Source organism: Narcine bancroftii, chromosome 6, assembly GCF_036971445.1.
Source record: "Narcine bancroftii isolate sNarBan1 chromosome 6, sNarBan1.hap1, whole genome shotgun sequence".
NCBI classification, from domain to species: domain Eukaryota; kingdom Metazoa; phylum Chordata; class Chondrichthyes; order Torpediniformes; family Narcinidae; genus Narcine; species Narcine bancroftii.
The window spans coordinates 10,759,535-10,775,037 of NC_091474.1; the positions used below are offsets into that span (position 1 = coordinate 10,759,535).

Genomic DNA, 15,503 nt, shown 5'->3' on the forward strand with positions numbered 1-15,503 from the left:
ATTTGCTAACTTCAAACAGAAACTTGTCTCTCCAGAGCCAGAAACTCCCATCGGTATCAGTACCTTCGGAAGACCAAGTTGAAGGAGGAAATGAACGGCAGTTACGCTCCAAGCATTGGAGTCTTGGGCTCGTGGCAAGATAAAACTCCAAAAAAAAACCTTCGGCCCATGGAGTCCACATCGTACCCAATTTTACACAAATCCTACCTTAATCCATTTAATCCTCCCCACATTCTCAACTACCCTGGATTCTACTCCTCCTCTACACATGGGGGGTAATTAAACAAAAAGAGAAATAGGTTTTTATACAAAAGAGAAGGTTTTCTTCTGTGGAGGCTTGGATTGACATTGGAAATCCTGACTAATTTCTACAGATGTGTGGTAGAAAGTGTGCTGACTGGCTCCATCACAGTCTGGAATGTGGACCCCAATACCCCTGGGCGTAAAGCCCTGCAGAAGGTAGTGGACACAGTCCAGGACATCACAGGCAAAACCCTCCCAACCATCGAGAACATCTGCAGGGAACGCTGCTGTCAGAGAGCAACAGCAATCATTAAGGATCCACGCCACCTAATGCACTCTCTTTTCTTGCTGCTACCATCGGAAAAGAGGTATAGGTGCCACAAGACTCACACCATCAGGTTCAGAAACTGCTCCACCATCAGACTCCTCAACAATAATTAGGCAACATGATTGGCATAGCGGTTAGTGCAAAGCCTTTACAGCACCAGCGATCGGGACAGGGGCTTGAATTCCCTGCAGTCTGCAAGGAGTTGTACGTTCTCCTTGTGTCAGCATGGGTTTTCCCTGGGGGCTCCGGTTTCCTCCCACCATTCAAAATGTACTGGGTGTGTAGGCTAATTGGGTGTAAATTAGGCGGCACGGACTCATGAGCTGATATGGCCTCTCACCGAGCTGTATGTCTAAAATTTTTAAAAATTCAAATAAGCACAATCAGGAAGTCATTTAAAGCTGAGCATAAGGATGATCAGATTCTGCATACACCTGATTTTGAAGTGAAGTCCTGGAATAAGCTCGAGAACAAGCAGACAAAACAACAATCAATAATGAAGTTCAGTTTTGCTGTGTGACAAATAACCTTACATTTGCACTTCATTGATTTTTTTTCCTCTCTTGTCTTGCACAGTCAGTTTGTTTACATTTATTTATTTGTTTATATATGTACACTGTGTACAGTTATTTTTTTGCCCAATTAATAAGTGGTAATTCTGCTGTGCCCGCAGGAAAAAAAGAATTTCAGGGTTGTATGTGATGTCATGTATGTACTTTGGCAGTAAATTTGAATCAGAATGGGGATGTGATATTGTCGGCAGTTACAGGGAGAAAAGAAAGATTTTTTAAAAAGTCACCTCTTCATCCCTTCCACTCTCTCCAACTTAATCATTCCAGTTCCTGATATGAAATGTTGACTCCATTTCTTTTTCCACAGGTGTTTCCTTAGATCTGGAGAGCTGCTTGCTGATAGCAATTAGTCACATTTCACTGATTTAAAGGTTTTGGGTCCCTAGCACATATTTAACAGACCGTGACCTTTCCTTTGGATTTGGCATCATTCCTTGCTCCCCTTGGGTGCAATGTGGAATGAGAATTAATATTTATTCATGATTTTATTAAATATCAGAAAATGTCTATTGTAGATCAAAGGAAATCAGTGAGGTTAATTGTAATCTTTCTAGCCCAGAGGCAGAAGGGGATGAAATGGTTTTCTTCTGCCCTAGATATGGTTCTTTGGTGCAGAATTGATATTTTATTATTAGAATTCAAACACAGAATAAATATAGCCAAAATTTCCCCTATCTCTGTGTGATTTAATAGAAAGTATTTAAACCAGTGGTTCCCAGACTTTTTCAGGCTGCAGTGCCCTTGGCTCCCAGGTCACATCCCGAGTGCCCCCCCCCCCCACAATACCACAACACTGAGTGGGGGGCTGGTGTCGGCACTGAGTGGCGGTGGTGGCGGAGGTGATGAGCAGGATTGAGGCTGGGGGTGGAGGCGCTGAGTGGAGGGGGTAGTGACGCCAGTGCAACATGGTGGCCACCGAGACCAGCTCTCGCCTTGTTATAGGAACATAGGAAATAGGAACAGGAGTAGGCCAAAAATGGCCCATCGAGCCTGCTCCACCTTTCAATACGATCATGGCTGATCTAATTTATGACCTAACTCCACCTACCTGCCTTCTCCGCATATCCCCTAATTCCTCTATCATGTAAAAATTTATCTAACTGAATTTTAAATATGTTTAATGAGGCGGCCTCAACCACTTCCCTGGTTAGAGAATTCCAAACATTCTCTACTCTCTGGGAAAAACTATTTTTCCGCATTTATTTTACAATACATGACAATGACATTCTGTGACTCCCCCCCCCCCTTTTCCAGTTCATTTTATTTGTGTGGGACTGTCCCTTTAAGAGACCAGATCAGATTTACCAAAAGCCTGCAGGTTTTGGAAAGTGACTGTGAACTAGCAGCAGGATTTGAAGTTGATACATTTTGAAGAGTGAAGGGGGGGAGCAGCCCTGGAGATGCCAGGGGCAGAGACCATGAGACCAGCGTACTGAAAAGGCAGTGCACATTCTATAAGAGAGCCCATTTTAAGAAGGCCACACAAGAGAAATATCTCTTTGACCTCCTTTGTGGGATTGAGAAACCCATTCGGTCTTATTGTGTGGTTACAGACAGAATTGTCAGATTTCCTCCTTTTGCTTACAGAGGAATGAGAGACTACTTCTACTGACCCACAAAAGGGGTTTTAAAGTTGCAGAAGAAATACTGCACTGCACTCGAATGACCCATGAAAAGGGGTTTAATTGCAGAAGAAGGCACTTGTCTATAAAGGACATTTCTCTGAAGCACTTCATGAATAATCAACATTCTGTCACCCCTGGTCTCTTTTCACCCACTTTGGGAACTGCTAACTTCATCTAAGGCCTGCGTGCCTCAACCATCTAAAGCCTTAGTGTTGCCTCAATCCCAAGCCCATGTATCATCGTTGAATGTCTGAAGTTTGAACTTTGAGCTGTCTTCCCAGAATTGAGCCTTGAGCAGTTGTGGCTTGGATTTTTCCATCAACACCAGTATACTCATCACTAGTTAGAGTTTAAATTAGATAATTGTATATAAATTTAAGTTAAGTTTAGATAAGTTAGTTAAATGAGAGTAGGTGTTATATTAATAATTAAAAATATTCTTTTAAATATCATATAATACTGTTTGGGCTAATCTTTATTGCTGCTGTCATGTACATAGCAAAATGTATATTCTTAGATTGGTACTGGCTGTGGCACAGAACATAAGAGTGGAGTTTAAGTGAGATCCGCATAAATTAGCTCACTGTCAGAGTACCCGAACAGATCCAGCCACCATTTTACTGGATTAATGCAACGTCATAAAAGACAGTGCAGAGGTGACTTGTAGGGTTATTGTCAGGGATGGAGAAATGTAGTTAGGAAAATATGATTGTTTTGGCTTGGGATGCTTTATTTGGAACGGAAGAGAATGGGGGGGGGGGAGAATTTATCAGAGTATGCAAAATAATGGCATGCATGCAGAGAGTGAGTAAAAATGAATAGTTCCCTTCGTCGAGAAGTCAGTAACCCGTGAACATAGAATTAAGAAGAAAGAGTAAGATGGAGTTGAGTGAAGATTAGTGGGGGTCTGGGACTCCTTGCCTGGATGGTTGCTGAACTAAAAATTGTCATCATGTTTTAAAAATACATGGATAAACATTTGAAGTGTTGAAAGTCACAGGGTTGTAGAGTAAGAGTGGTGGAGTGTGATTAGTCTAATTAATGCTTTTTGGCCATCATGCTGTAAATGTTTCTGATTCTGGGTGTAGTGCTAGAGTGCTACCACCAGGAGGAGTCAAAGAGGGAGTGTGTGGCATCTGGGGAATGTTAGATCTTGGGTAGATTCAAGATGGAGGCCTCCACATGAGCTCCTGTCTGAGTTTTGTTCTTAGTGTTGCTTGCTTTAGTTAGTAAATCTAGTTGTTTAAAAAGAACCCAAGCTTCTTTATTGGAATAAGAGAAACATCATATGGTAGCAGGAGTGGAAGAAAGACACTCGATATCAGCAGAGAAAATGTGGTGAGTTTAAAAACTCTTGATGCTGTAAAATGGGCTGGAAATGTAAACCATGAGTGGAAGATGTTTAAACAAACTCTGATCATGAAAGGATGGTTGAAAGTTTAATAATAAAGACTAGTGGAACTCTGACAGGCAGCTGAGACTATCCTGGGCTTCCCAGGCTATAAAACCTATCAGGACTATATGTGGTTCTGAATCTCCCTGGCATAAAATCAGTTAACTAAGCTACATTACTTCAAAAAATTTATACAGTATATGTTAATATCTACTTACTGTACTCCATTGCAGGCATCTTTCTCCACTGGGATGAGTGGCCCTTCTGTTCTCCTGGTGGATCTAAGATGGTACAGATTGTTTGACATAACAGCTCTTGAATTGCAGCAGGTTGACACCCTGCTCACAATGCTTGAGGCCCACATTCAGTGCTAATCTCAGGCACTGTCCGGGTGGAGTTTTCACATTCTCTTAAGGTCCTTTCATGCTAAGTCTCTGCCTGGAGGCCAGCTATAAGCGCAGAGGGAAAAATATAAGCACTTTTAAGGTTGCTCCATTAAAAGGCTGCTCTTGCATCACATTCATGTTGAGCGGCGCCTCATGGCCCCTCCCAGAGCCAATGGAGGTGGGGCAACTGGTGCCACCCATCATAAATCTGCAGCACAGCAATGGTCGTCTTCCCTACCTATAATCCCTAATGCAGCTGGAACCACTCTGTGTTTCCCAGAACTGTTCCAGGTGCGTGGAGGATTATAGGTAGAAGATGGCCATTGCTCCACTGACAGCCCCAAAAGCCGAAGTGGCCTGGTGAGGTGCTGGAGCAGCCGGCGGGGCTGTCACAGCCCACACTGGCCCCTGTCCTCACGGCCCCTGCCCTGATAGTTCCCGCCGACCGTCCTTGACCTGATGGCTCCCGCTGGCTCCCCCTGCCCTGAGGGGGTCATGGAAGGAGAGGGGTGAGTGGGTGGGGGAGAGAGGAGAGATGGGTTGCTGGTGATATTGCGACGTCATCAGCCCACCCCTAGCTAGCTGCTTGCAGTGGCTGTGTATTCATGTGAAACAGCAGAGCGCAACACTCGGCTGATGATCCTTCCCCGAGAGGGATTGCAGAGGGTGCCTTGGAACCAGCAACGGCGCATTCATAGAGGTAAGTATCTCCGCTTTTACAGTCAAGCTTTTTCACTACATGAAAGGAACTATTGTGACGTCTGGATTTCTGTATGCTACAGTTTCCTCCCACAATCCAAAGATGTGTAGGATGGTCACTATAATTGACCCTTCTGTGTGGTAGAATCCAAGTGAGTTGATGGGAATATGGGGAGAACAAAAAAGAAGTAGCATTAATGCACAATTAGTGTAAATAAGTGATCAACGGTCAACCATAGACACAATGAGCTAAAGGTTCTGTTTTCATGCTCTTTCTCTCTATAACTTTACAACTCTACCACATAACAAAACATGTAAAGAATTGATTAAAGGGATCAATGGTGGGATTGTCTTTTAAAATCCTGGCCAGATTCTTGAGAAGAATCATAGTTAAATGAAGCTATGTCCTCATAAACATCTACTTTTTATCTGAAATTTGTGAAGTGATTTTCCTAGGCATTCACAATCTATCAGTCTCCTATCCATTTTAAATGCTTGCCTCTCATGGTAATATTATGTCCCCTAGTGGTTCTAGATTCTACAACTGGAACATACAGTCTCTCATCTTATATTTATTTTGTCAATCCTCCTCAGAATGCTCTTTTTCTTAGTTATCACCTCTTGTTGAATAAACTGCGGTGCATCAAAGATACTGCAGCATCTCCAGAATCAATCAGGTGAATCTATCTTGTTCTGACACCTTCTTTAGGTAAGGAAAACAAACTTAAATGCAATGAGCTTTTGCATTTTGTTACTCTTGGACACCAATTTCTCATCTTCCTCATCGATTATTTGTAAGTTTACTTTGCATTCCTCACGAACCAGCATAATAAGATTTGCTTTATAGATCAACATTTATTAGTTTCCCTCAAATTAAAGTGACCAATTTTTCTTTTCTTACCATGCATGTTCCCTAATATTACACTCTATACGCCAACAACTTACTCACTTGATATCCCTTTTGCAATAAATTTTATCTCTTTCCCTCATAACTTCCAATCAACTTAGCAATGTTAAACTGTTAGTTTACCTTAAAAATTCATATAAATTATGAATAGCTTGAGGATCCAATACTGATTTGTGTTGGTCCACAACTTGGCCTGCTTCCAAATCAAGATCTTTCATGCCAAATGTATGATTCCTGGCCCACGAGGCCATAAATTATGTCACTGTGTCTTTTTTTGTGGTACTTCGTGGTACTTGTTTAAATATTTCTGAAAGTCCAGATACATTACATCAACTAGTTTCTCCTGACTCACTCAGTTACCTATAAACCAAAGAAAATTCATTATGATCTTTTCCTCTATAAATCCATGATGCTATGATCTTATTGTTTGTGACATTATGATCTTTTACCTGCTCCATTGTGAAATATAGATTCCAACATTTATACCAAAAGCAAGTGAAGATCAGTTAAGCCCAGTACTGCAGATTTCAAACTTTCTCTTAATAACTGTTGGTAACATAAGTCATTAGTTATTATATATGTGATATTAATTTTGAGTTGAATTTTAATTAGAAAATTTTCTCTTCTGATTAAATTGTTATTCAAATTCAAAGCAATGTTCTGAATTTAGATTTTTACATTGAACTTTTTTCTGACACTTAATAATTTTGCAAAAATCTTTCAAAAGGAAAGGTACAAATTTGTTTTGAATTGAAGGGACTGCACGGTAAGCGTAACAGTGGGGCAGTATGGTTAGCACAGCAGACCAGTGATCTCGACTGGGGTTCGAATCCCACTTATATTTGGACAGAAAAATAATTCTCATCATGTTTTTAAGATTGCTAGCTGGCCATCTTTTCTTATTTGTTTACAATATGAACCAATAAATAAAATTTTAAAATATTAAATTAAATTTAAATTTAGACATACTGTAACAGGTCCTTTTGTCCCATGAGCCCATGCCACCCAAATACACCCAACTGACTTATAAACCCTGTATGTTTTGAAAGGTGGGAGGAAACCAGAGCACCCGAAGGAAACCCACGCAGACACAGGGAGAACATACAAACTCCTTACAGACAGGGTGGGATTCTTTTCTCTCCTCTCAATCCTGGGTCTATCCCACATTTCTTCCCCCAACCCCTCCACCCCCACACACATATCTAAGGTCACTCAATTTTGACTGTATTCAAGTCTCTATCTCTCTATCTTGTGCTTTTATCTGTCCCACGCTTCTCTCTCTCTCCCCCTCTCTATCCTGTGCCTCACTTTTCCCCAACCCACCCCCACCCCCACCCCCCCCCCCCCCACCCATGTCTCTCCCTTTTTCCTGGGTCTTTCTCTAAACTCACCACCAGTACAACTTTGACCCCAGCCAAAGGCCCCTTCTCTCTGACAGCTGTCAAGAAATAAAAAATATCATTTCTACTTGAGAGCTAATTTTGAATGGAATACTGTTATCGGTTTGATCCATTCTGTAAGTGGCGAGCACAGCTGAATTGATAGAGGTAGATGAAATGGGATATCGCTGCCAGAACCTTACCGCATGGCCCCCAACTAGATGGCGACATCCCTCTCCGTGTAAGTATCACGAGATTCAGCGAGACCGCAGTGTCCTCACTCACGCACGTTGGAGTCCAGTAGATAGTATCCACCAATCATTCCCTCAACTTGCCACCATTCCTGATTCAGTGAAAAATGGAAAGTTGGGGAGCAGACAGTATTCTGACTTAAATTCTAAAACTTGTTGAGAGAGGAATGTTCTCTCAAATCTATAATCATATCTCCCTCATTCGTGGAGAAGTTGATCACTTTTATACAGAGGTGCCGGAGCAGTGCTCTGGTGAGCTCTGGCCACACTGCACCCCTGATGTATTCTATATTCAGCAGATCAATGTTGTTTCAAATATCCCTTGGATCTTTTTTTATTGAGAGAGGAAAGCCATCTGGTGTTAGCACTGATGAAGTGACGATTTTGTACACCAACCAAATGTGTCAACCAATGCCTCGGCACCAAAGCAAGATTATCCAAATTTACACTCTTTTTACATATTTTCATTGCCTTGTTCAGTATACTGAAGATGATGAGAAAAAACATGTGAAATTTTCATTTGAGATTACAGGAAGAAACCTGTGAGCCAGAAGCAGTTCTTGTGGAAGGAAGTGACTAATTTGTCCCATTTTGATCGCCTGAAAACAACATTTGTACCAGAAGCCTTGATTTACAATTATGTTGGGAGAGAATGAACACTCGATACAATAACTGGATCTGCTGTTTTGTTTTCTGATTGAATTTATATTGGTTTTTCTTTCTCCTAAGAAATAAATTTGACTTATAATTGAACATTTCTGTGATTACTCTTAGGATACAATTGATACAATTCTGTTTTCAATTGCAAAAAGTGAATGATGACTCCACGTATCATGAAAACAGGATGTTTTTAATCGCTCACTCAATCAAATCAAGTTGTTTTTAGACTTTGATGCACTTGTTTTAACTGACCCTTCACTCTTCCCTTCCAATTACTTCAGTCTTTGTAAGGTTGAGATCAAAAATAATAATAACATCAGAAGACGACTACATTTTTGGCTGGCCGCAGAAAATACTGTGGGACAGGGTTTCTTTCCATTTGTGAAAAAATTCTTGGAGCAAGGTGGCTTCAGTTCTCTACCCCTTCCTAACTTGATTTGCTGCTCATTGATTACAGCATCGTGCAGTCTTGCTGCTGTTGTTTTAAGGGAGCGGAGGCTCTTGAATATGTGGTAGAGTGAAGGAAGGAACACTTTGTTTGTAATACTATTAAATGCAGGCAAAGTGAAAATCAATAGTTGGATCGTATCTTTTTGTAAAGGATGCTTCAAATAAGCAGGAAATTCATTCTTTTTATGTTATAAATTGTTTAATTCCTTGCTCATGGCCAAGCTTTAGTAAATTCTTATGACCAGGCCTCACTTTCTAAACTTGCATCTTGTCTCAATCTCACTATGGCTGAACTGCTTCCTTTCTCCGCAGCGCCTCCAGTCCTCCACAGCACCTCCAGTCCTCCACAATCTCCGTCCTCTCCTCACCATTAATTTGCTTCACCTCATTCGTGCGATGCTTTCTTCTGACTGCTTCCTCAGCTCTGGAAGTTGTGCCCATTAGCCTTATGATTTCCTTTTAAAATCAGTCCTCAGAACTAGTATCGTAGCCCCAGCATTTTGTTACTTGACCTATTATCTCTTATGTTGCTCAGTTTTAAATTTTTGGCTGTAAATGAGCAATTTGCGATTTAATCACATTGCACTCAATATATGAATGGAAAATTGACTGCAGGCACTCCATTAACGCTTCAGATGTCAGATTTATTGTCAGGGAGACATCACATACAACCTGAGGGGTTTTTTTTTCTCTCTGCGGGCGAGATAGATTTAATGGGACAATTACAATATTATAGAATATTACAAGAAGTTTCAATACTTTAAAAAAAAATTGAATCTGCAGCTCATTAGACTAGCAGAAAGATCCCTCACTACAATAGATGATTCAACTCACCCATTCTTGACTATCCCACTGTATTGGGGAAGGATTTTGGGAAAGCAGATAGGGATGAAACAGGATGAAATCATTCCACAATCTGGGCGTATTGTGAGGTATTTTTTAATATATTTATTTTTTTGCAGTACTTTTTTGGTCCCATCGTAAGTCTTCAGCTATTTGATGTTTTAAATGTGATCTGGCAGTTCATTTCCTCTTGCCTGTTATTTCAGTTGCTGATGTGTTTCCGACTCCACTAATTTTGCTTCAAAAATGAGAAGAATTTGAACTCTTAGCTTACCTAAGGAATTGTTGTCATCATCTAATTCACAAAACAGGATTCCGAATGTTTGTTGCTATTTTCTTTTGCAGTTGAAAGAATTCAGAAGGGAAGGTTCACAGGTTAAACAAATATTTAAGATTTAACCCCGACAGATCTCATTATGTCGTCAGGAGCAGGCTACAATTATGAGAATTATTTTTCTGTCCAAATACAAGTTATAACAGGTCCAAGATCATTTTTTCTCTTCAATTTATACTGCACTTTCTCTCTTTTACTTCCATGAGTTACGCTTAGTCAAGTCAAGTTTATTGTCATCTGATTGCACAAGTACAGCCAGACAAAACAGCGTTTTCTGGTCCTTGGTGCAAAACACACAGGCACACAACCAGACATAACACAAATACAGGCAAACAATACATCTGCAGAACAAGTATTCACATACAAATAAATAAATATTGTTTCATAAACATGAGATCTCGATGGTTAACGTGAGCGGTTCCTTTGGTCGTTTAGAATTCTCACTAGCCATGGGAAGAAGCTGTCTTTCAGCTGGGTGGAGCTGGCCCTGATACTTCTGAATCTCTTTCCCGACGGGAGGAGCTGAAAGATACTGAAGATACTGTGTGCAGGGTGGTAGGGGTCCTCAATGATTTTACATGTCCTCTTCAGACAACGATCCTGCTAAGGTGTGGAAGGTGGAGGGAGGCTCCATTGATCCTCTCTGCCACTCTTATGGTCCTGTGGATTGACCTCAGATCCATTTCTTTACAGCAAAAGTACTATCCTGTGAGGCAGCCGGCTAGGACACTCTCGATATAGCTCCTGTAGAAGGTTGATCGTTAGCCTTGTTTGCTTCAGTTGCACTTTCCTGAGGAGTATTAGATTAAAACTCTTGCCTTTACCAGAGGTGGTAAGTCCACAGACACCATGACAACAGGCTCTGATCACCTAACAAATCATCCATAGCAGCCATTCTCAATGGGGGCCATAGCACATTTAAGTTTACGCCTTGTTTTCTTTTCACCTCATAACAATTTTTTAAATGTTTTTTTATATAGTCGGAAGTAGAAAAGAATGGAAGAAACTAAAACGACGGCTTGACAGGGAAAAGGGGCCTGTAAATTTTGAGCGGAGTGCTAGCAGGGCCATGCCAAGTAAAACATAGTTGAGAATGGCTGATCTATAGAAATGGACAAAGTGTAATCGCTGTTCAATCATCAATAATTTCACCTCAAGGAGATGAAAACTGCGTCAATGAAACAGCAATTATTTTAAACAATAAGGATTTTCAAAGCATCTTGGTTTGTTTAAGTTTTTTAGTTTTCATTTAGTAAACCATTGTTGGCACATTTTAAATTATTTCAGTACCAGTAACGCAAAGCAAGCTGAATAAAATTATATTTCCAGCCATTGTTTTAATGCATTTATTTAAAAATTATATATAATACTAGTTTGAATCTAAAAACTTAATCTGAGGAATCTTGATGATTTGATTAAGTTGTAGCCAGTATTTTTATAAGGTCAAATATTATTTTTCGATTATGGGCATGATATAAGTTTGAATTTATCAAATGAAAGTACAAAAATGGAATAAATAAGATGCATAGGTACCTTAGTCTTAAAGCATTGTGCTTCAAAAGTGGGTATTCAAATGAAAGTACAAAAATGGAATAAATAAGATGCATAGGTACCTTAGTCTTAAAGCATCGTGCTTCAAAAGTGGGTATTCAGGTTATTCACAGATGATTATGCCTGGATTTGCAACATCCGGATGTCAGCTGGAAGAAAGAGCCAGACTAAACAGATCATGTACACTGTTCACTGGCAGCTGCTTGAATGTACAAAGTGACAGATTTTCTCAGCTGACCATTCTCAGTTATGGTCAAGCTGTTAGAACTAGTTAATCCAAAACCATAAACAAAAGCTGTACATTTAACCCTGAGAGATAATCATGAATGCCTTCCTTCTTATTAGACAGGAACATATCCATGACATGAAAAGAAATCATCTGGAAACTAATTAACTTTGCTCCTGGAGTTTTCCTTTTGACTTGCTTTCCTGAAAATTAGACTTTTTAAATTTCCCTTCCCACAAAAAAAATTATCGGTTACATGATGAGGTCATCTTTGGCGATGTTAGCATTCAATGTCTGCCTAATTGCCTCGAAAGGTATGCTGCAGTCCCTCCTTGAACCATTGCACTCTCTCATCACAGTTATCCCATAACATTGTTCGGGAAGATGTTCATACATCTTAAGTCAAATTGATGCATCACTTGGAGAAGTATTACAGATGTCCATCCACCATATATCTTTGCCCTTAACTTTCAAAATGGTAGAAGTCAACAGAAGGTGCTGTCAAAAGAAAGAAAATAGAGGAAGTACAATTTTAAGGAAGTGGATGGCTTGCCAACCAAGTCAATTGCTTTTCCTGGATATTATTGTTATAGAGTTGTCGAACCTGTATTCAGGAAAGGAGAGACGACTCCATAATATTCCTGATATTAACAAGATAGTAAGAAAAGGCTTTCAAGCTCGAGGAACGTGCATTCATCTTTGACCTGCACTTGTCTGCAGTGACGTTATTTGGCTGGTCTGTTTAACTTTCTGACTGATGCTTTTTCTCCAGGAAGTTGATGATCAGGGTAATACTCATGTAGAAAGCAAACATTGTTCTACTTCAACAAATGTCCCAGATCCAACATTTGTCACCATGACCACATTATCCAAAGAACCCTGTTCTCTGCTACCCCATGCTTGTTAACTGCCTTGCTTGTTTCTCAGCATCAACATCCCTAACTTGTCAATACTTTTGAGGCTTCCTTTATCTTAATTAAGGTGAGAACAATGATTCTTTATTGATGGTGATAGCATTTCCAGAAGTGTGGTCCCAGAAGTTCAAGTACAATAATCTTTCAAATGTCCTACCACACGGCACATAAGTTGGTTAAAATGTTATACAAATAATAAACCAGACATTTGATTTTATTTTAATTGATTTATTTGTGAATGGCATTTTGAGCCACTTTAGAGAACAAATAAGAGTCTGCTGCATTTCTCTGTGTTTGAAACATATTTAGACAAGATAATGAATGGCGATAGATTTCCTTCAAAAGTGACTTAAGAATGTTACATTTTTAAATGTCATTTGGTACTTTCAATGTCATAGGTATTTAATGCTTTCAAGTTCCAGAATAATTAACTATGTTTTATTTCCCTGACTGCCGTGGTTGAATTAAACTGGCATCTCTAGATTATCAGTCCAGGCCTCTGTATAATAAAGGCATATGTTGAAGGAATTGCTGAAAACAGATGAAAACTTTAGTAGACTGGTGCATTATTATTTCTAAATGCTTAACAACTACTTCCTGGGGTTCCATCATTTGTAAATATTGCAGAAGGTGTGAAATATTCATAGGTGCAATGAATGTCAAGATTAATTCTATTGGTTGAGAAGGATTGTAGACAAGGACATCAATGTTAATGTTTCTAGTTTTAACTCAGAACAAAGTTTGCCCAGGTTAGCAATAAGATGATTTAAAAATTCATTGACTGATTACACTGGACATTTTTTTTCTAAAAGGTTTGCTTCCTGAAAACAAATTGGGGATTATGATAGAACGCAGAGATAATTTCAGATTTGCTCTATCACATGGGAAATTGGAGAAACATTATATTAACCTTTATTGAATTTAGCATGTTTAATTGCCCAGTGATGCTGACCTAAAAATGTTTTGCTGTTGAATTTCATTTGTACTCCGCATCTGATGCCTCTGTGTCACTGTCCAACAATAGTCGGCCAACATTGATAGATTCCAGTTTCCCTGATACCGCTTTTCCATGGTTGCAATGTCCTGGTGAAACCTTTCGTCATGTTCGTCTGCACCAAGATCAGCAAGGAAGGAGTGCGAATGCAGAAAATAAATTTTCAATGATATGTTGCACTTCGTGGTTTTGGAGGTTTGAAGTAGACAAAATATGACAGGAAATCACAAAACTAGGTTATATCTGAAAAGCGGCATGCGATAGGAAAATCTTCTGCTGATTTTCATGATCAACAGCACAAATTACAAAAAATACACTCAAAAAGTGTTCAGGAAAAAAATCTTCATTGTGCTGTGTTACTTGTTATTTTAACCTGTGGCCATATTTCTGGCCATTCCTCACCAGCTAGTAAAATCACAGAAATGCTGGAAGAACACAGCAGTTCTCGCAGCATCTATAGGAGCTCAGGCCCAAAATGTCGGTTATATATCCAACCTCTCATGGACGCTGCAAGACCTGCTGCATCCTCCAGCATTTCTGTGTTTTTACTACTATCACTGCAACTGCAGACTTTCATGTTTCACTCCTTTCTTTCCTCATCAGTTGCTGGCATGTTAGTGACCAAATGCAGACCAGCACCATCTCTAAAGTGGTTAACAATTGCACACATCTATCTCTATCCAGTTAGCACCTGCTATTTCTGTCATGTGCCGAGGTGAACATCCAGGTAAGATGATGCATTCTGTTTGAGTCACATGACTTTCATCATTGAACAGCTGGATGTGAACGAGGTGTTAGGTATGGGTTTTGACTGGTAGGTATTGTTTAGACGATGATGTATTGGGAAGAGTCTGAGGATGAATGAGGAAGATGGGATGTGAAGACGCATTCACTTATCTTAACACTGCATGAGGTTATTGAACTCCCCGCGGTATTTTATCAAGGTTCTGAACGCTTGATACCTGCAGTCAAAGCTTTCTCTGTATTCCATGGATTGAGCACCTTCCTGTTCTTTTCAGCCACCTCTAGTGTAGCATTAGAAATTTTTGATTCCACTTTCTCCTATTATCTCATTTACATCTCCATTTCAGAATGATCATCAATGATTTCCGTGACCTGCTTCAGCTACAAGATACCCTCCCTTGAAAAAAAGTGGACATTGCAGGTTACACAAGCTAGCTGTATCCCAAGTGAGTTTTTCCAAAAATACTGATGAATTCATCCACCCAAAAACGTATATAGTTGATACTTCGTAAAAGTTGACCCTCTATTTTTAGCCCCAAAAATTTGGTATTTTCCATATATGGAATGTAAAAGTAATTAACAAGCCTTTTTTTGACTCTGGCCACCTGCCTATCTGAGCTCCTGATGCCCCAAATACAGTCTCTCACCTCAGCCTGCAGCTGACGTAGACATTACCCCTCCATAAATCTTCGTCTGCGAAGCCAAGTCAAAGGAGAAGACACGCAATATCAAGCAACCAGAATATTCACTTATCTGGCATCTGCCAATTACCGTAGGTGCCGGATATTGGGGATTTTACTGTATATAAATTCAACCATATTATCACTGTAGGAAATCTTTGAGTGTTATCATTAATTGTTTTCTTTTAAAACATTTTTACATGTGCATTACAGGTTGGCATATATGGAATGTAAAAGTAATTAACAAGCCTTTTTTTGACTGGCCACCTGCCTATCTGAGCTCCTGATGCCCCAAATACAGTTTCTCACCTAAGCCCCGGCTCC

The 15,503-nt window shown here is 39.9% G+C and overlaps 1 protein-coding gene across 23 annotated transcripts in view; it reads left to right on the forward strand.

Moving 5' to 3' along the window:
* Window positions 1–3,926: 3,926 nt before the first annotated feature.
* xkr7b (XK, Kell blood group complex subunit-related family, member 7b) overlaps window positions 3,927–15,503 on the forward strand; it is a 259,515-nt gene continuing 247,938 nt past the window's right edge. For 20 of the 23 annotated variants that reach the window (XR_011339886.1, XR_011339884.1, XR_011339882.1 and 17 more), the window contains exons 1-2: window positions 3,927–4,106; window positions 14,847–14,945. The gene's annotated coding sequence lies outside the window, so the exon portion shown is untranslated. The remainder of the gene's footprint in view (window positions 4,107–14,846; window positions 14,946–15,503) is intronic. The other 3 variants (XM_069883928.1, XM_069883930.1, XM_069883939.1) reach the window with 2 other exon arrangements.